The sequence below is a fragment of the Monodelphis domestica genome, chromosome 5 (genome assembly GCF_027887165.1).
Source record: "Monodelphis domestica isolate mMonDom1 chromosome 5, mMonDom1.pri, whole genome shotgun sequence".
In the NCBI taxonomy this organism is placed as follows: domain Eukaryota; kingdom Metazoa; phylum Chordata; class Mammalia; order Didelphimorphia; family Didelphidae; genus Monodelphis; species Monodelphis domestica.
Window position 1 is genome coordinate 215,006,882 of NC_077231.1, and position 20,143 is coordinate 215,027,024.

The following is a 20,143-nucleotide window of genomic DNA, read 5'->3' on the forward strand; positions in this document are numbered from 1 at the left end:
AATTAAAGGACCAAAAGGCATGGAATATGATATTCTACAAGGCAAAATTCTAGGACTGTGTTGGCAAAGATGTGGTACATGTGCAGAGCCGGCACTCGGGAAGCTGCTCTGTTCCCCCTCTTCCTAGAGCCCAAGAACATTTTTGTATGCTCCATCCCTCTGTCCAGCCACCCAAAGCAAGCATTTTCTACCTACTAGAAAAGGCAAAATGGAGCAGTCCCTCCTAGCACACTAGGGCACATGTACCACATCTTCACCAACATGGTCTAGGGGAAGAAATACACATATAATTAAATAGAGGACTTTCAGGAATGCCTGATGAGATATCCAGAGCTAAAGAGAAAATTAAATTAGCAAATCTGACACTCAGAAAAAGTATTAAAAATGTAAAAAGAAAAGAAAAAAATGAAGGTACTTAATGATGTTAAGCCATTCACATTCCTGCATAGGAAACTGTCAACTAGTTTACTTAAGATATCTATGATATAAGAGATACTTAAGATATTGGTTGCAATACTATATAAGGTTACAACTAAGATGCTTAAGATAACTATGACATGAAGTACCTAAGGAATCTAAATTACTTAGGACATTTAAAGCATAGAAGATACTCAAGAGTTTTATCACTATTAGGACAGTGAATAGGAGCATACATAAACAGAGAGCAGGGAGTAAATTGAAGATGATGAGATAATATAAAGAAAAGCAAAACAAAGAAAACTCCAAAGCAAAACAAAATCAAGGGATAAGAAAGAAGAATACACTGAGGAAAAGAGAAAAGGAGATAAAATTGGGAGTAAATAATCTCACATGAGGAGGCACATAAGAATCAATACCAGTGGATGGGAAGATGTGGGGGAGGAGGTGGCAGGCAATGCTTGAACTTTGCTCTCATCAGAATTGGTGCAAAGTGGGAATAACATCTATATTCAATTAGCTATAGAAACCCATCTCACCACATAGGGAAGTAAGAGGGGGAGAGGGCACAAGATGAGGGGGGAAGTCAGGGAGGGGGTAGTTAGAAAAAATATTTATAAATGGGAAAAGGTTGAAAGGAGAAGAAGAGAGGGATAAACGGGGGGGGGGGGGAATAAGATGGAGAGAAACATACATAATTATGACTGTGACTGTGAACAGGATGAACTCACCCATAAAACAAAAGGATACCAGAATGAATTAAAAGCCAGAATCCTACAATATGCTATCTACAAGAAACACATTTAAAGCAGGGAGAAACACAAAGAATAAAGATAAGGGGCTAGAGCAGAACTATTATGCTTCACTCAAAATTTTAAAAGAAATTGTAGATGCCACAGTCATCATCCTGATTTTCATCTTCCCACTGGACTTTAACATCTCTGGAAGAGAGACTGAGGCTGATGACACTATGCAACTGCCTTTCTTAAATCCAATTTGTAAGTCAAGACATTACTCCATGATGTCATTGGTCCTCTTCAAAACGAAGGAGAAACATAATCATAAAATTCTACTTGCCATCATTGTGACTTAAACCCCACCACCCTCTCTCTCTCTATTTTTTGTTTGTTAAAATATAAGCTAATTGAGAGCATGGATTGTCTTACTTTTGTGTTTGAATCACAAGTGTCTACTATAGTGCCTGGATCATAGTAATTATATTATTAAGTGTAGTATAGTATATACTAAATATATAAATTAATAATTATAGCATAGTATATACTATATACATATAAAATAGTATAAATAAAATAAGTACCTTAATAAGTACGTTTTTGCTTAATTCATTCATTCATATCTGTGCTCAGTTCTTCCTGATGCTTCCAGGTCTAGAACTCTAGCTATTACTTCTGTTTAAGATTTATAGCTGAAAGATACCTTAATAGTAAGGTAGTCCACCTCCCTCCTTTTACAGATGAGTAAATCAGGGTTCTGGGAGGTTAAACTTGCCAGTCACCTAGGCAGTGAATAGCAAAAATGTGATTGAAAACCAAGTCCTCCTACTCCAAAACTTGTGTTTGTTCCATTACTTCTCTGGCAATTATAAAGCCTCCAGAAAACTACAGTTTCCCTGAACTGTGCCCTGGATCCCTGTGATACTGGCACATTACTTATTGAAGTCTCTTGGGAACTGACATCTCCAGATGTCCTGCTTGCACCTGCTATTTTACTGCAAGTCATAGAAAACATGTGGGAGACATAAGTAGCGAGAGGGCACAAAGAGAAAAGATGAGGTAGGAAAATTGTCTGTAAGGGGATTATCTCAACATACCAGAGAAGGAACATTTCCTTGGTGCCAAACCATGAAAGCAAAAGACTTGTCAGAGATGGTAAATAAGCAGACAGGTTGATGGAAGGTGGAAACTGGGTTAGGGAAAGTGAATAGGTGGTGGGGTGGTGGTGAGAAAGAGTGGGTGAGTAATAGAGATGATGAATGGTTATTGAAATAGCCACAAGGTGGGCAAATAATTATATCTTTTGATTGGTCGTGAGTTATGACACATTACCCTGCCCCAGGCCCATTTGTTCCACCACTTATGGATCTCAGCCACACACCTCAAAGTCTACCTTGAGTGAATTTTTTGTTTAAACAAGTAATGTCTTGAGAAGCAAGGTGGACTCTGTTTAACAGTAATTAGTAGTGACTTAGAAACTTAATAGAGCCTGGGATCTTGTTGAATAGTCCCTTAACAGGATCTAGGTTTTTTAAAATTAATTTATTTAATTAATGAATTCAGAATATTTTCCCATGGTTACATGATGCATGTTCTTTTCCTCCTCTCCCCCCACCCCCTCCCATAGCCAATGAGCAATTCCACTGGGTTTTACATGTATCTTTGATCAAGATCTATTTCCATATTATTAATATTTGCATTAGGGTGATCCTTTAGAGTCTACATCCCCAATCATATCCCCATCAACCCTTGTGATCAAGCAATTGTTTTTTTCTGTGTTTCTACTCCCACAGTTCTTCCTCTGAATGTGGATAGCGTTCTTTCTCATAAATTCCTCAGAATTGTCCTGGATCATTGCATTACTACTAATGGAGAAGTCCATTACATTTGATTATACCACAGTGTATCAGTCTCTGTGTACAATGTTCTCCTGGTTCTGCTCCTCTCACTCTGCATCAATTCCTGGAGGTTGTTCCAGTTCACATGGTATTACTCCACTTGATTATTCCTTTGAGCACAATAGTATTCCATCACCAACAGATACCACAATTTGTTCAGCCATTCCCCAATTGAAGGGTATCCCCTCATTTTCCAATTTTTTGCCACCACAAAGAATGGGGCCAGACAAAGAGCTGGGAGTAGAAACACTGAAGAAAAACAACTGCTTGATCACATGGGTCAATGGGGATATGATTGGGGATATAAACTCTAAATGATTACCCTAGTGTAATTATCAATAATATGGAAATAGGTCTTGATCAATGACACAAGTAAAACCCAGTGGAATTGCTCATTGGCTATGGGAGGAGGGTGAGAGGAGGGGAGGGAAAGAACATGAATCATGTAACCACGGAAAAATATTCTGAATTAATTAAATAAATGAACTTTTAAAAAAAGAAATATTTTTGTACTTATAAAAAAAGTCTTCTCTAGGAATGGTCATCCCAATTCACATGGGTATATTGAGCTCTTGGCTTTTATAAAACAATCAGAATTCTTTCCTAAACTATTTGGCTTTATACTGGAATGTCAAAACAGTAAAAATAAACCTTCTTTTACAAAATAGATGCTGGATCAAGAGACCAGGACACTGCTGGGCTAAGAGGGAAAAAAGGACTTATATGCCCTATTGTACAATGCTTGCTTCCTCACCTCTTGCCATGCAGCTGGAAAGAGGAGCAATTGATCAGAACCCAGTGGGACTATTTAGGGGCATCAGAAAGTAGACCAAAGACTTGATATATGTGATATAATTTGTGCTTCAGAATCACAAGCTCTGGTCATGCAATGATGGAAGTTTCTCACAAATCATTCTTATGTGTCTCATGTCTTCCTTCTCTCCCCTTCTCCCTTTCCACTTCCAATGATTTCTCTCTGGGAATTTTGGATGATATTGTCCATATCAATGTCTTTACTGTGTGATAGCACTCTTGGCTCACTTGCAAGCAGCTATTTTGATGATCTATAATAGGTACAAGGTAGCCTTTATTTTAATTCCCATTGCTAACAAAACACAAAGGGTTCACAGAAGCCTATACACAATCAAGATAAACTCTCCATCTCTAACCAGCAGGGGCCCTTAACCTTTTTGTGTCATGGATCTCTTTGGCAGTTTAGCAAAGCCTGTGGAGACCTTCTTAGAATATAACATGTTTAAATACATAAAATAAAATACAAAGGATTACAAAGAAATCAAAGATGAATGAAAATAAAGATGAAACTTTTTTTTTCTAATTCAAGTTCACATACCCCTGAAATCTATCCACAGACCTTTAAGAATCTCTGATGTATTTTTTATGATAACAAAGAACACAAAATAAAGTTGATTCCCACCAAATGGAGATGGCAAAGCAAATTGTGATACACAGATATAGCATATTACTGTGTTGTAAGAAATTATAACTATAATGATTACAAATGCAGCGTGAAGTAACCAAAGCACAGAAAACAATGAACCCAATGGCTATAACAATGGAAATGGAAAGAACAGAAACCATTATGATATCAAAAGTATATCTTTCAAATCTCCAACTGTGTGGCCCTGGGCAAGTCACTTAACTCCAATTGCCTAGCCTTTACTGATACTCTGCCTTGCAACCAATATTTAGTATTCTTTTTAAGATAAAAGGTAAGGGTTTAAAAAAAAAAACAAATCTTGCAAAATTACAAAGAAATAAGTATGTTTTTAAAAAAATAGCTATGAAAAGACAACTCTTCCTCCCCCTTTGTTTCAGAGATCAAAGGTCCACAAGTATGGAATATTGCATAAATTTTCAGGTTTAAAAAATACTGATTATTTTTCTTTTGTCTTTTACTTTCTTTAAAAAATTCTTTGTAGCAAATAAATTTAAACAAAAAAAAATTTGTCTCATGGAATGGCTTTCTGGGAGGGTACAAAGGGAGGGATATAGGAAAAAATGTAGGCAATGTAAAAATAAAGGGTATCGATGAAGATTATTTTTTAAAAAGAACCCCTGATGTCCCTCATTTGGGGAATGGCTGGACAAATTATGGTATATGATGATGATGTAATACTATTGTGCTCTAAGGAATGATGAACAGGATGGTTTCAGAAAGAACTGGAAAGTCCAATGTGAACTGATGCAGAGTGAAATAAGCAGAACCAGGAGAATGTCGTACAAAGTAACAGCAATATTGTGGAATGATCAACTGTGATTGACTTGGCTACTAACAACAATATAATGTTCCAGGACAATTATGAGGGACTTATGACAAATAATGCTATCCACTTCCAGGGAAAGAAATGAATGCAGATGAAAACATATGATTTACCACTTGTTTATTTGGGTATATGTTTTGGGATTTTTGGTTTAATAAGATTATTCACTTACAAAAATTAATAATATGGAAATGTTTTGTGTGATAATACATGTACAACCTACAAAAAAATTTTTAAAAAAGGAATTAAAAGTGAGGGGAAAAAAAGGAATCCCTGTTCTGGCAAGTCCCATTTTCTTACCAGGGACCTAAACAATCTTCTAGATTCATAATGTATTCTGTGTAATACTTTAGGTTCTGAGAAAGTGAATCACTTATCTTCCTTTGAATCTATCTCCCTGAAGAGTCTTTCAGAGTTATATATCAGAGTTATATATATCTCCTAAAAGGAAACTTGCATTTACAGTTGCTAAAAAGCCATTTCTCTTCCTGCTGGGCACATATTGTCAAAATAACTCATTGTAGTGAAAGGCAAAGTTCAGATTTGCTCCTCTGCATCATGGCTCCGTCTTCTGCCATTCTTACAAGTTTGGAATCATTTAATTAGTTTATTTAGCATTTATTAAGCCTCTACTCTGTGCCAGGCATTGTGATAGGGAATGGAGATATTGATCCAAAGAATGAGACAACTCCTACTCAAAAAGAGCTTATATTCTAATGAGGGAGACAAATGGAGATAGATAGATAGATAGATAGATAGATAGATAGGTAGGTAGATAGATAGATAGATAGATAGATAGATAGATAGATAGATAGATAGATTGATGGATGAGTAGATACATAGATGGGGGCAGCTAGGTGGCTCGACTGAAAGACCTAGAGATAGGAGGTCCTAGATTCAAATGTGGCCTCAGACACTTCCTAGATGTATGATCCTAGGCAAGTCACTTAATCTTCATTGCCTAGCCCTTACTGCTCTTCTGCCTTAGAACCAAAACACAGTACTGATTCTAGGGCACAAGGTAAGGATTTTAGAAAAAAACAGATATATGGATGGATGGATGGATAGATAATAGATAAATATATAGATAAATATTTAATATATAACATAAATATACTATATAATCTATATGCATAAAGATATCAACATAAACTAAATCTATATGCATATAGTGGTATACATGTATATACATGTGACCAGTATTGATAAGTACACTTACTTGTGTGCCTCCATGTATGTAATACAATGCAATATTTGTATATATTTACATTTTTATATGCATATGTTTACATGCTCACAAATATAATATGGATACATATACATGTATACATATATATTATATATTCTTCCTACTTAAGTCCTTGCAAAACAACTTCAGGATCTCCCAAACACTATCATATCTGTTAACATTTAATGAAAATCAAAACCAAATTTATTTGTCTCTGGAGAACTCTGTATCCCCACGTATATTAAAAAGCAACATTAGAGCAAGCAGTCCCCCAGTCTTAAACAAATGTCCGTCCTGCCTGGGTACAATTCCTTTCTTGTATTCTGTACACTTCACTGTCTTATCAGTCTCTAAAAACTGTAGTCAATTGCATAAACTTTCATTTTCAGTCTATCTATGAGGCTTGACTGTTGGCAAAAGAACTAAAGCATTAGGCTGTCCACAGACACATACATATACATGTGTGTGTATAAACCCATGCATATACATGCATAGCACAAACATATAGAAGAGATGAAAGATACAGAGATTTTCAACAGAATTATGAAGTCAATAAATACCATGTAGTGGCAAAGTAGGGACATTAATTCATTGCTGGTGGAGTTGTGAATTGATCCAACCATTCTGGAGGGCAATTTGGAACTATGCACAAAGGGCGATAAAAGACTGTCTGCCCTTTGATCCAGCCATAGCACTGCTGGGTTTGTACCCCAAAGAGATAATAAGGAAAAAGACTTGTACAAGGATATTCACAACTGAGCTCTTTGTGGTAGCCAAAAACTGGAAAACGAGGGGATGTCCTTCAATTGGGGAATGGCTGAACAAATTGTGGTATATGTTGGTGATGAAATATTATTGTGCTCAAAGGAATAATAAAGTGGAGGAATTCCATGGGAACTGGAACAACCTCCAGGAAGTGATGCAGAGCGAGAGGAGCAGAACCAGGAGAACATTGTACACAGAGACTGATACACTGTGGTATAATCGAACGTAATGGACTTCTCCATTAGTGGCGGTGTAATGTCCCGGAACAATCTGCAGGGATCTAGGAGAAAAAACACTATCCATAAGCAAAGGATAAACTATGGGAGTGCAAACACCGAGGAAAAGCAACTGCCTGACTACAGTGGCTGAGGGGACATGACAGAGGAGAGACTCTAAACGAAACTCTAATGCAAATATTGACAACATAGAAATGGGTTTGAATCAAGAACACATGTGACACCCAGTGGAATCACGCGTCGGCTATGGGGGGGTGGAGGGGGTAGGAGGGAGGAAAAGAAAATGATCTTTGTCTTTAATGAATAATGCTTGGAAATGATCAAATAAAATATTATTTAAAAAAAATAAAAGAGAAAAATAAATACCATGTAGTTTATAGTCACGTCTCTTCTCTCTACGTTACTGGGTCCGGGAGCTCCCCCTACCTCCAAGGAAGGCTAAGTCCAGGAGTTCTTGCTACTCCTCCACTCCACCTACTACCATCTCTTGGGCCATGTGTTTCTACCTTCTGCTAATTTTAAATATTTCCCTCTATAGGAACATTTAAGAGTTGTCAGTAAAGGATATCTAAATGGCTCAGTGGATAAAGAGCCATGCCTAGAGATGAGAAGTGCTGGGTTCAAATCTGGAAATACACAGTCTTGATTCTAAGACAGAAAATAAAGGTTAAAAAAAAAAGTTGTCAATACCATCCCAGAGGCTACCAAAGGGTAATGGGGGAAGCATCAGGGAAGGAAATGTATATCAGCCCTACATAGAAAAGACCAAAATTTATTCCTTATGCTCAGTCCCCCCACCCCTGTTGTTTTCTGTTTCTACAATTGTAGCAAGAATAAACTTTTCTGTACATTTTTATTGGTTCAATTCTCAGGATCCAGTTTAGACTTTATATAACAGCAATTTGTGTCCATGTTTTGTCTCTCTACTAGCCTGGATATGAGAGCAGGGACACCACTTTGTTCTTTCTCTCTCCCAAAGCACTTAGCACATCCACAGTAGGCATTTAATAAATGTTTATTTAGATGAATGAATGATGGGTTGGTGAAATCAGCCTAAGTGGCTATTTGAAGCATTTCCCCCAAGCTCAATGGAGCCAAATTTTAAAAGGCAGATGTTAGATTTTTCTCTTTCTAGTGCAGTATAATTACATGGACATATATTTATGAAGTCCCTGTACAAGGCTTTGGGGCTAGAAATTACCTTATCAAAACTAGGACAATAACAACCAACAGATTCTTTTTATTTTAAAAACTTACCTTCTGTCCTGGAATCAATACCATGTATTGGTTCCAAGGCAGAAGAATGGTAAGTGATAGACAATGAGAGTGAGGTGACTTGTCCAGGGTCACTCAGCTAGGAAATGTCTGAGGTTACATTAGAACCCAGGACCTCCAGGTCTATCTCTCAATCCACTGAGCCACCTAGTTGCCCCTCAAACTTCTTACCTAAAGAATATTTTAATACCTTCAAGGAGAGACTGTGTTATAGGGAAGACAATTGAGGCTCCTTACAATGGTGCAGTTTTCTACAATATGCACCTTAACAAGATCCTCTAAACTTATAAGAAATACTAATTTGCTAAATATCACCTACTCAATTTGCCAAGGATTAATCATACCGGTTACTCTTGCTTGCCTGGGGAAAATGGATCAGAATGGAGAGGAAGGTAGAGTTAAAGAAAAGCATTGGTACCAAGGAAAGAGCCTTTTCTCTGTCATCAGAACCTCAGTTCAAATCCCTGTTCTACCCCAAATTTTCCATGTAAAAGAATTATAGGTTTGTTTTTTATTTTTAAAGACAATGATATTATATGGGATGATTTTTACAAATGAGAAAATATCTGTAAAGTTCTTTGCACAGTGTCTGACACATAGTAGGTGCTTAATAAATGCTTGTTCCCTTCCCTTTGTCAGTTCCAACCTCTCTGGGACTCTGCTCATCTGTGGAATGAGTGCAGGTTGGACTAGATGACCTTCCCATGTCCCTTCTCGCTCCAAAAGTCTGAACCAAAGTGATGAGACCCCCAAGCAAAGATGGAAAAAACCTTTAGGTCTATAAAGCAAAAGATCCCCAGCTACATTCCTCCATCCTTCTCTCCCTCTAGGGCATGTTTGTATCCTATATCCCTGGAAACCTTGAAGATTTCTATAACCCCAACAAACTCTTGCTTATGTATCATGTAACCCTTGGACACCCCACCACCAACCACCACCACCACCACCACGCCATCCTCCACCCTGTATGGGAAGTATCCAATAAATCACCGATGTATGGCAGACTGTATTGTGATCCTTAAGGTTCCCTGTCACCATGTAAGCATTGCTTGTTGCCATGTGTATGGAAAGTCTGGGTAGAAACTGCAGCTTGCTATAAAAATCCTATTAAAAAGCGTCTTCCTTGCAAATCCACAAGCCTGGTACTCCTGGTCCTTCTCATTCTTCTCACCGCCTCCTTGTGGACCCCAGACTGTTGTAATCGACCGACACTGGCTGGCCAAGTCCCTGTTGCTAACAAGTGGCGCCCAACGTGGGGGCCCCCTGGAGGATCATAGAGGAATTCCAGACAAGGAAAACCTAAGTCCCTGAGGCAGACAGGCGTGTGGCCAGAAAGAAAGAGAAGAGTCCTCATCCCCCAGGGGCGGGGTGGGGGGATGGGAGGGTTGGGGGTGGGGTCCTTCTCATCCCCCAAAGGTTGGGGGGTGCTCATCAGGGATAGTAAGCCATGGTGGGTGTGTTTGTATGAATGTGTATGTGGGTGTGTTAGATAGAATAAAACATGGGACGAGCCGGTTTAAAAGAAAGAGAATTGGTTTTACAAATTTGGAAATCTAGGTTACTGGCAGAGACACCTAGTTGAAAAGAAAAAAACCCTTTCTTTACCGCGGGGTCCCCAAGGAAAGCCTTCCCTCGCAGTTAGCTCACCTGGAAAAACCGGTTCTGCAGGAAACTCACAAGGAGCTCCTATAGCTAAAACAGAACTTACCCATAACCACTCTCTCGCCTGCCCCATCCCCTTGTTGTAGGATGCCCCCCATGCAACAGATCATATCAAAAAGGCAGAATGCAGACAAGATTTTCCCTTTCCCAAAATGTGGAGCCCGGAGGAATCAGAGTTTATTCTTTGATAACGAATCCAGCTACGTTCCTAAGAAAGTAAACTTCGAAAGATCTCAAGCTTTCAACAAAACATCAGAGCCAGCACTTTACAAGTGATGGAGACCATTGGAGCAGGAAAGGAAGCAACTGAAAGCTGACGTTTGTCAAAGTCAACCTCCTTGCAAAAGTGAACCCCTTTTCTAATTAGATCCTGCATTGTAAAAAGCCTGTTTAGATTCAATGACTAGAGACCAGATTAGACTCTAAGACCCTATTGAGCAACGCTCTGGGGACATAAACCAGAAGTGACTTCAAAATGTCCTGGATGAGACTTGTGTTATGTTTGTCTTGTCAATTCATGATGCCTGTCATGAGTCTATGTTTATATGTTGTCTGTCTGTATACACTGGGAGGTTTAATTTTGGGGGAAATAAGACTCAGTTAGAGGAGGTCCTTTGCACCTTGCTACCTCTCTCTCTCTCTCTCTCTCTCTCTCTCTCTCTCTCTCTCTCTCTCTCTCTCTCTCTCTCTCTCTCTCTCTCTCTCTCTCTCTCTCTCTCTCTCCTTTGTTGCCCCAGGAAAAATGAAGGAGACAGACCAGAGGCTGTTTGGGAAATTCAAAAACAGCATTGTAGAATTTTTTGAGTCTCCTAAACCTAGACATAATTTAATTAAGTAAAAAGAAATCTTACCCTCTGCTCCTATTAAAAAAGCAAGAGTCAAACAAACAAATCTGTCAAACATTTCTTCCTTCCATTCCTTGCTGGCCATGAGGAAAGAAACATAGAAATGATAAAGGCAAGAAAGAGATAATTCAATCCCACAAAAGACACTGTTTCTCTTCATAGGCATCCACTGCTCAGGTTGCTTTGCCTTGTGGGGAGCTAAAGATGCATTCATTCTGCACCCAGGAAAGAATAAGAAACTACTTTCTGCAATGGGGAAGGCTTTTATGGTTCTACCAATGATCACTTAATTTCAACAATTTCAGTCATACTCAATCTCTTTCTTTAAGGCCCTTTTCCCTCTGGGGCAGTGGCCAAGATGACCAGCATAATCACATATTTCCTTTTTTTATTTTTTATTTATTTAATTTTAATTTCTAAATATTTTTCCATGTTTCCATGATTTCTTTTCTTTTCCTCTCCTCTTCCCTTCCCCCTCCCAGAGCCAACAAGCACTTCCACTGGGTTGTACAAATGTTGTCACTTGATACGTATTTCCACATTATTCATTTTTGCTATAGTGCGATCTTTTAAAGCATAAAACCCAAATCACATACCCATATATACATGTGATAAGTGATGTCCTATGTTTTGGTTTTGCATTTCTCCTCCCTTAGTTCTTTCTCTCAGTGTGGTTAGCATTCCTTCCCAAAAGTCCTTCAGGAGTGTCCTGGCTTGTTGCATTGATTCTAGTAGCAAAGTCCATTGCATTGGACAACCACACATTTCTGAAGACTGTGTACAAGAGAAGATGGAAGTAGACAACAGCAAATCCACGAACTGTGCTCTTTTCATATCTCTTCTCAAAGTATATATATACATTGTGGAAAGGAAACTAGACTAACAGTTTGTGGGGGAAGGGCCCAACTGGGAGTGGCAGTTGGGTCTTGTGACTAGCACTTCCTTCCTGCCAGGAGAGGTCTTGCGTCCTGGGGTTGGAGGAGAGAGGAGCTTGTTCAGCCCCGTCTGGAGTGGCATGCTCTTCTTGGTTCAGCCCAAAGACACAGGCTTCTAAAGGTTAGAATTGTTCTTGTTTGCTTTCTGTGTACTGCTAAGATTCTGAATTAGAACAACGAGAGTAGGCGGGAGTGGGGCAAACTCTCCGCCAGCCTCTGGGGCCTGGCCTCAGGTCTGAAGCTGAGAAACTCCAATCCCAACTAGTTATTAAACTTTATGTTATTTGAATTCACAGTCAGATAAGTGGACTATCTTTTCTGGTCATAGAGGGAGCTGAACTTCAGTTTCAGTCATTCAAAGACAAACCTCATTGGACCCCTGCTGTTTCCTCTCAGCAGGGGGCATCTCCCTCCCTTGCCTCACCAAGCAATATTCCCTCTCTCCCCTCTCTCTCCTCCATACCCTGATACAAACCTCCCATTTATCACCTTTGTTTTCCAAATCCAATAAATATTACAATATATACCCAGTGGAATTGCTTGTTTGCTCCAGAAAGAGGAGAGAAGAGGGGAGGGAGAGAAAATGAATCATACAACCATTGAAAGATATTTAAAAATAAAAAAATGTTGAATTAAAAAATATGAAAATCAAAGTATACATATAGATATTTTTCAAAGTATAGCCTAACTTCCTAGTGTGAGATTTATGCCTTGTGAAATTTAAACTTTCCTTTGCTGATAGGCAAACAATAATGCTGAAATTTAACCTTAATTCAGCCACAAAAGCCCAATAAAGTAAGCCCGAGATTCATGAGCACAGATCTGATGATATCAAAGGTGAAATCACATCCACCCAAAGTAAATGTCTAGAGAAGCCCCTAGCCAAGGCCACGGATACGTGGGTTCATTCTTGTCTCCTACAATCAGGTTATAACAAGAAACACAGTGCCTAACTTTTCCCTTTTATAACCATTTATAGCCAATTGTATATTCCCCTTTTATAGCCATTGGGTGGTTCATTTAGCTGTTGGGGTAAAAAAGACACATTAATTTGAACTTTGGGAAACTGAAATCGATTTTTATGAACATACGGCTGTCTCCATATTCAAACAGGCTACAGAGCACATTTACAGTTGGTGTGTGCATGTGTGAGAGAAGCAGAGATGAAAAGGGATAGGACTCTACCCTTGCTCTTAGGTATTTCCCTTCTCTTCTGAGTCAGACAGCTGAGCACCAGAATTTGAGAATTTTCAACCTCTCAAACCCCTTAGTCCACATTAATGTAATAGATATAAAATAAGATTTGGGGTGCCAGGAAGCTTAATAAACCATTGAAAGTAAAAATGTTTCCATTTCTGGATGGAAATAAGGTCTAAGAAATATTTGAAAAAGGAAAAAAGATTAAGTCTATTTCAAAGTACTCAAATCAATCCCCATTAATGATACTGGATCAGTGAGAAGAGAAGTCCTTATTTAGTTAGAACATATTTATAAAGTTCTATAGGGTTTGCAAAGCACTTTCTTTGCAATAGCCCTTTGGAGCAAGTAGGTTATAGAATAGGATTAGGGATTGGGTCTATAATTTAATAGATATAAGGAACTCCCTGATGAGGAAACTCCCTCTACTGATCCCCTTGTCTTTAATTCAGAATCTTAGGTGCCAAGAGGAGCAGTTCTAAATTGTCTAGTTTCTAGTGCTCCTTAACACTCTTAAAAATTATTAAGGACCCTTCTAGAGGAGTTTTTATTTATGGAAATTATATGTTACTATTTACCATATTAGAAATTAAAATTTCTTCTCCTTCTCCTTCTCCTTCTCCTTCTCCTTCTCCTTCTCCTTCTCCTTCTCCTTCTCCTTCTCCTTCTCCTTCTCCTTCTCCTTCTCCTTCTCCTTCTCCTTCTCCTTCTTCTTCTTCTTCTTCTTCTTCTTCTTCTTCTTCTTCTTCTTCTTCTTCTTCTTCTTCTTCCCCTTACCTTCCATCTTAGAATCAGTAGTATGTATTGGTTCCAAGGCAGAGGAGTGGTAAGGGATAGGCAACGGTGGTTAAGTGACTTGCCCAAAGTCACATAACTAGGAAGTGTCTGAAGTGTCTTAGTATTATTTTTTAAATGTTTTTGGCCTTGAGGGTTCCCCAAAAGAGGGAGGACCTTGACCATATTTTGAGAACCACTAGCCTGGAGCATTGAGAAGTTAAGTGACTTATATAGGGTCACACAGCCTGTATGTGACAGAATTGAGATTCATATCCAGACCCACCAGATTGCAAAGTCATCTTTATGTCCCACTGTCTTTTATGAAGTGCTATGAAGATTATTATCACCATCTTTGATGTAATGAGATTTTGACAGAGTGATTTCTAGCATGGGAAAGTGTGAATCTTAAAATTTCTCAGAATTGTGAATGTTAAAAATTCTCAGACTCTACCTTTGAAAAGACTCTACCTTAACCATATGGTTAAGACCATTCCCCATTTTAAACAATGAAGGTACTTGATCAGGGATGTGAGAACTCTATTCCACCCATACTTAAGCATACATTAGGGAAAGATAAAGTTGTAAACTCTTTACTGAACAATGAAAAGTACTTAACTCATACTTATAGTGAGGCAAAAGCCTTAAGCTAAGTCTATTTTTAGATCTAATACAAAAAGGTGCTCAGTACCTATGAAGGTCAAATTAATCACTAAAAGATCAAGCAACTTGCAAACTTGAAAGGGGCAAAGAGGTGTGAACTTACTCAGAAGTTTTAGTCTACTCAGGTGTGAATTACTCTAAAGTTTAGTCTACTCAGGTGTGAATTAAGAATGGTCAGTCCTGTGAAAACGTTTACTGTGATTGGTAGATGTGAGAACTTAGGGGAGGTGACATAGGAGAAAATTCTCTTTAAAAGGAGATGAGAAGCTGAGAGCAAGGGACTCTCTCTCAGAGAACTGGGTGGCTGGCTGAAAATTCAGTTTGCCAAAGCTGAATTGGAGCTCAGAATAGTTGGAGTAGCTGGGTCTCTCTGAACACTAGAATCTTGCTTGGGACAAATCTTGTGGGGAGTGGATTAAAGACTGACTGATCTCTCTTAGGGCTTGGGCCGAGGCTGGCCTGGGCTGGCCTGGGCTGGCCTACCCCTTTTCTCATTATTTCCTCTTACTCTCTCTCTCCCTTTCATTAATTCCTTAATTTGTATTAATTAAAATCTCTATAAAAACCCAGCTGACTTGGGTATATTTCATATTTGGGAATTTTCACCTGGTGACCACTTTATATTTGATTTAACTACAAACAATATCTTGAAACCATATTTCCGCGGTCACAGTTCATACCAACCACTCTTTTAAATGTAACAAAAGATTTGAATCTAAATCTCCTGGTACAGACTTCAATCCACTACACCATTGAGAAGGCAAGCAATAAGATGTCAAATATACGTGTGAAATCAAGCAAAACATATTTCCACAGCCAGCCCTAGAGACCGGAGGTCCTAGGTTCAAATCTGGCCTCAGACACTTCCTAGCTATGTGACCCTGGGCAAGTCACTTGACCCCCATTGCCTAGCCCTTACCACTCTTCTGCCTTGGAGCCAATACACAGTATTGACTCCAAGACGGAAGGTAAGGGTTTAAAAAAAACAACACCATATTTCCACATTAAGCATGTTCCAATGATCAAATAACCAGCTCAAGAAACATACAGAAAGTGGAAAAAAAAGCATGCCTCAATCTATACTCAGAGTTGATGAGTTCTCTGAAGGTGGATAACTTTTTTTTCACCCTGAGTCCTTTGGAATTGTCCTGGGTCACTATGTTGATCAGAGAGGCTAAGACTTTCACAACACACCATTGTTATAAAATTGCTGTTAATGCGTACAATATTCTTCTGGTTCTGTTCATTTCCATTTTCATTAATTTGCATCCAATCTGTCTCTCTAGCCTCGTGGGACATTACCTTTTCTCCCACACTTTGAGATCCAACCAAACTGGCCTTCTCTCTGATCTTGACATATAACACTACCTCTCTTGCCTTCCTGTCTATTCTCGTCATTTATCCCCCACTTCTGGAATATGCTTCCTTCTTAGCTCCACATCACAGAATCTTCTTCTTCTTTTGAGTTGTAGCTCAAGGATTAACTTTTTCATGAACCTTTCTGGATTCCCTTAACTGAGAATTCCCTCCTGCTGCTATTATCTTGTATTTAACTACCTTGTATTTAGTTGTATTTATTCTCCTTACTTTTATTCAGTATGTACTTACATATGTCCTTGGCTTGACCATTAGAATACAAGCTTCAAGATAGCTAGGTGGCTCAGTAGATAGAGAGCCAAGCCTAGACATGGGAAATTCTGGGTTCAAATCTAACCTCAGAAACTTCCTGGCGGTGTGACCCTGGGTAAGTCACTAACCCTTTCCCTCCACCAGTGCCTACTATTTTAGAGTAGTCATATACATGTAGAGCCCAAAATAGTTGCTTATACCTCTAGGGACCCAACCTTTGAGTACAAGGGCTGATTGGGGTAATAAACTCAGATGAGGTCCTATATAGACAACTACACAAATCAACTAAGCAATTTTGAGTAGTATAGTTAGAAGAAAAGACTAGCAAAAGAGACTCCAAAATTCAGGTCAAGTGTTGAAAAGATCAAAGCCAAGTATTTGAATCTTACAAAGGTTTCAGCATATTTGTATGTTAGCTTCATCTAACAAGGAGTAGATCCAATTTTCATTACTGATTCTGTCATTCATTGAATTTGACCTTGGGCAAAACACTACAGCTCTCTAGACCTCAGTTTCCCTCTCTGTAAAATGGAATTCCAAGTTCTCTAATTTAGAGATGACATAAAATTGAAGTAGTTAATGTAACAAATGAGAACACACATACTAACTTAAAGCACTATATAGACACTAGCTATTATTGTTGTTGTTATAATATATTTATAATATAAACATCTCAGAAGAAACATTAATAGTAATATTATTTATGTATATTGTTATACATAACATTCATGTTATATTAAATGTCCCTGGGGAAATGTTGGATTATAGAATCTGAATTCCAAGAGGCTATAACAGTTGAGGATGATAGGCCAAACCTAATGGTCTGAAAATTAATATTTAATTTTTTTAAACCCTTACCTTTCATATTAGAATCAATACTGTATATTGGTCCAAGGCAGAAGAGTTGCAAGGGCTAGAAAATGGGGTGTTAAGTGATTTTCCCAGGGGCATACAGCCAGGAAGTGTTTGCAACCAAATTTGAACCCAGGACCTCATGTCTTTAGATCTGACTCTCAATATAATTGAGCCAACTAGTCGCCCCCTAATATTTAATTTAATAGGGACAATTGCACTTGGATTAAAAAAAAGTCAACTCTACCAGTACACCATAGTGCAACCATGGTTAGACAACAGTCTGTATGAAAGATCTGGGGAATTTGTGGACATGGAGCACAATCAGAACACAGTAACAAGAAAGACTAATGTTACCTTAAGTTACAACCTAATATGCACAAAGAGGGAAAAAGGATCATACTCTTGTTCCCGGAAGACCACATCTAAAGAATTTTATATATAGTTCTAGATGCCATATTTTATCAATGACTTAGAAAAATGCAAGTGTGTACAGAGGAGGATAAACAGCATGGTGAGACACCTGGAAACCATATCATGAGATTCGGTTAAAAGAACTGAGCATTTTTAGCTTGAAAAAAATAGTATTTAAGGAGACATAGCTATTTTCAAGTATGTGAACATATCTCATGAAAGTCTTTCTGCTTGTTCCCAAAAGGCAGAAAATTGAGCAATGATTGAAATGGGCAGAAAGGCAGATTTCTGATAAAAAAGAAAATATTTTCTAATAGTTAAAAAATTAAAATTGTGTTGGGGGGGGAAAAGCTGACTCAGGGAGTATTTATGGGGCAGGTTGATCTGGGTTTTCATGTATTGATTTTTTCCAGATATTTTCAGAATTGAATGACTTGCAGTCAGAAATGTTGGAGAAGGGAGGACTTCCTGGTCAAGATGGCTCCAGAGTAGAAGCAGAGCTCTTCTTCTCCTCTCCACCCATCAAGACACAGTGCCTCAAAACAACAAAACCAAAGTCATACAAGTGAAGGAGTTCCATGGTAGGGCACAGCATGGAAGGCAGGCAAAGTCAGGGCATTTCCATGCTAAAAGGGAGTGAAATTCTCCCCACCAAGGAGTGAGCTCACCACCCCTCCCCCACTTCATCTACGTTGTCAGAGTCTGAGTGAGCATGGGACAAACTTCTAAGTTCTAGGAGGGAGGCTGGCTGAGGTCAACACAGATTTACCCATAAAAGAAACAAGACTTGGAACACCGGGAGGCTGAGGAAACGCTGAGATAGGGTGAGGAGCTTGGGGAGAGGGGGCAACTCACAGCAAAACACCACAGAGAACTGAAAAGTCTCCAGGCAAAATCCAATGCTCAATACAGAGACTTGCCTACACTCCACACCCAGTCCTCTTCCAGGCAATCTTTAAGTTCTCAGAAGTCAAACCTGCCTGTAAGTGCAGCAAGATGAGGGACCCCAGGAGACTGAGGAAATGTGGAGATAGGGCATGGAGGTTGGGCAAAAAGAAGTTGCTCAAAGCAAAATGCTACAGAGACCTGAAAAATAGCCTGTGGGTAAAAACCTCTCTAGCACTCAGTACAGAGACTTACCCTACACACCCAGACCTCTGCAAGGTAATCTTTAAGTTGTTAGGGGCTAGACCTAAGAGTACTGCCACTAAGAGTAGCTGGATACTGCTGAGGGCTGGGAAAAATATCCTTAGGGCAAAAACCTCTCCAGAGCACAATATAAAGATCACCCACATTCCTCACTTAGACATCTGACCAAGACAATGGCCACCAACTCCCAGGAACTAAAATCCACAAACACCAAAAGAATAAAAAACCCCAAGAAGAAAACCTTAACCCTTGATAATTTTTATGCAGAAAAAACTCAGAATAAAGAAGAGACAGCAGAAGATGACAAACAATTAAACACACCCAAACCTTAGGAAAAAAGTGGAAATTGGTCACAAGTTCTTGAAGACTTTAAATCTGAGATTATGAGAAAAATGGAAGAAATGTGGCAAGAAAAGTAGGAAATAGTTAAAAAAGAAAATAACAGTTTAAAAGGCAGGATCTCCCACTTGGAAACTAAAGCCCAGAAATCAAATTAAATAATAAGCAAACTGAAGACCAGAAATGACCTGCTAGAAGCCATGAAAAGCAGGATAGATCAAACTGAAAAGGAAAATCAAAATATATTAGCTGAAAACCAGTCATTAAAAACTAGAATTGGGCAAGTAGAAGCCAATGATATCACAAGACAACAAGAATTAATAAAACAAAGTCAAAAGATTGACAGATTAGAAGGCAACACAAAATATCTCATTGAGAGGGTGGTTGACCTGGAAAACAGATCTCAGAGAGACAATTTGAGAATCATAGCCCTACCTGAAAACCTGGAAACAAACAGGAACCTTGGCATCATACTTTAAGAAATTATCCAAGAAAACTGCCCTGAGGTTCTGCAACAAGAGGGCAAAATAGACATTGAAAGAGTCCATAGATCACCCATTACACTAAATCCTCAAAAGACAACCCCCTAGAAAGTAATTGCCAAATTAAAGAGCTTCCAAACTAAGGAGAAAATATTACAAGAACCTAGAAAGAGACAATTCAGATATCAAGGAGCACTGATCAGGATTACACAGGATCTGGCAGCCTTCACACTAAAAGACCACAAGGCTTGGAATATGATATTCAGAAAGGCAAGAGAATTGGGTCTACAACCAAGGATCACCTACCCATCAAAACTGACTATATACTTCCAGGGGAAAGAATGGGCATTCAACAAAATAGAAAACT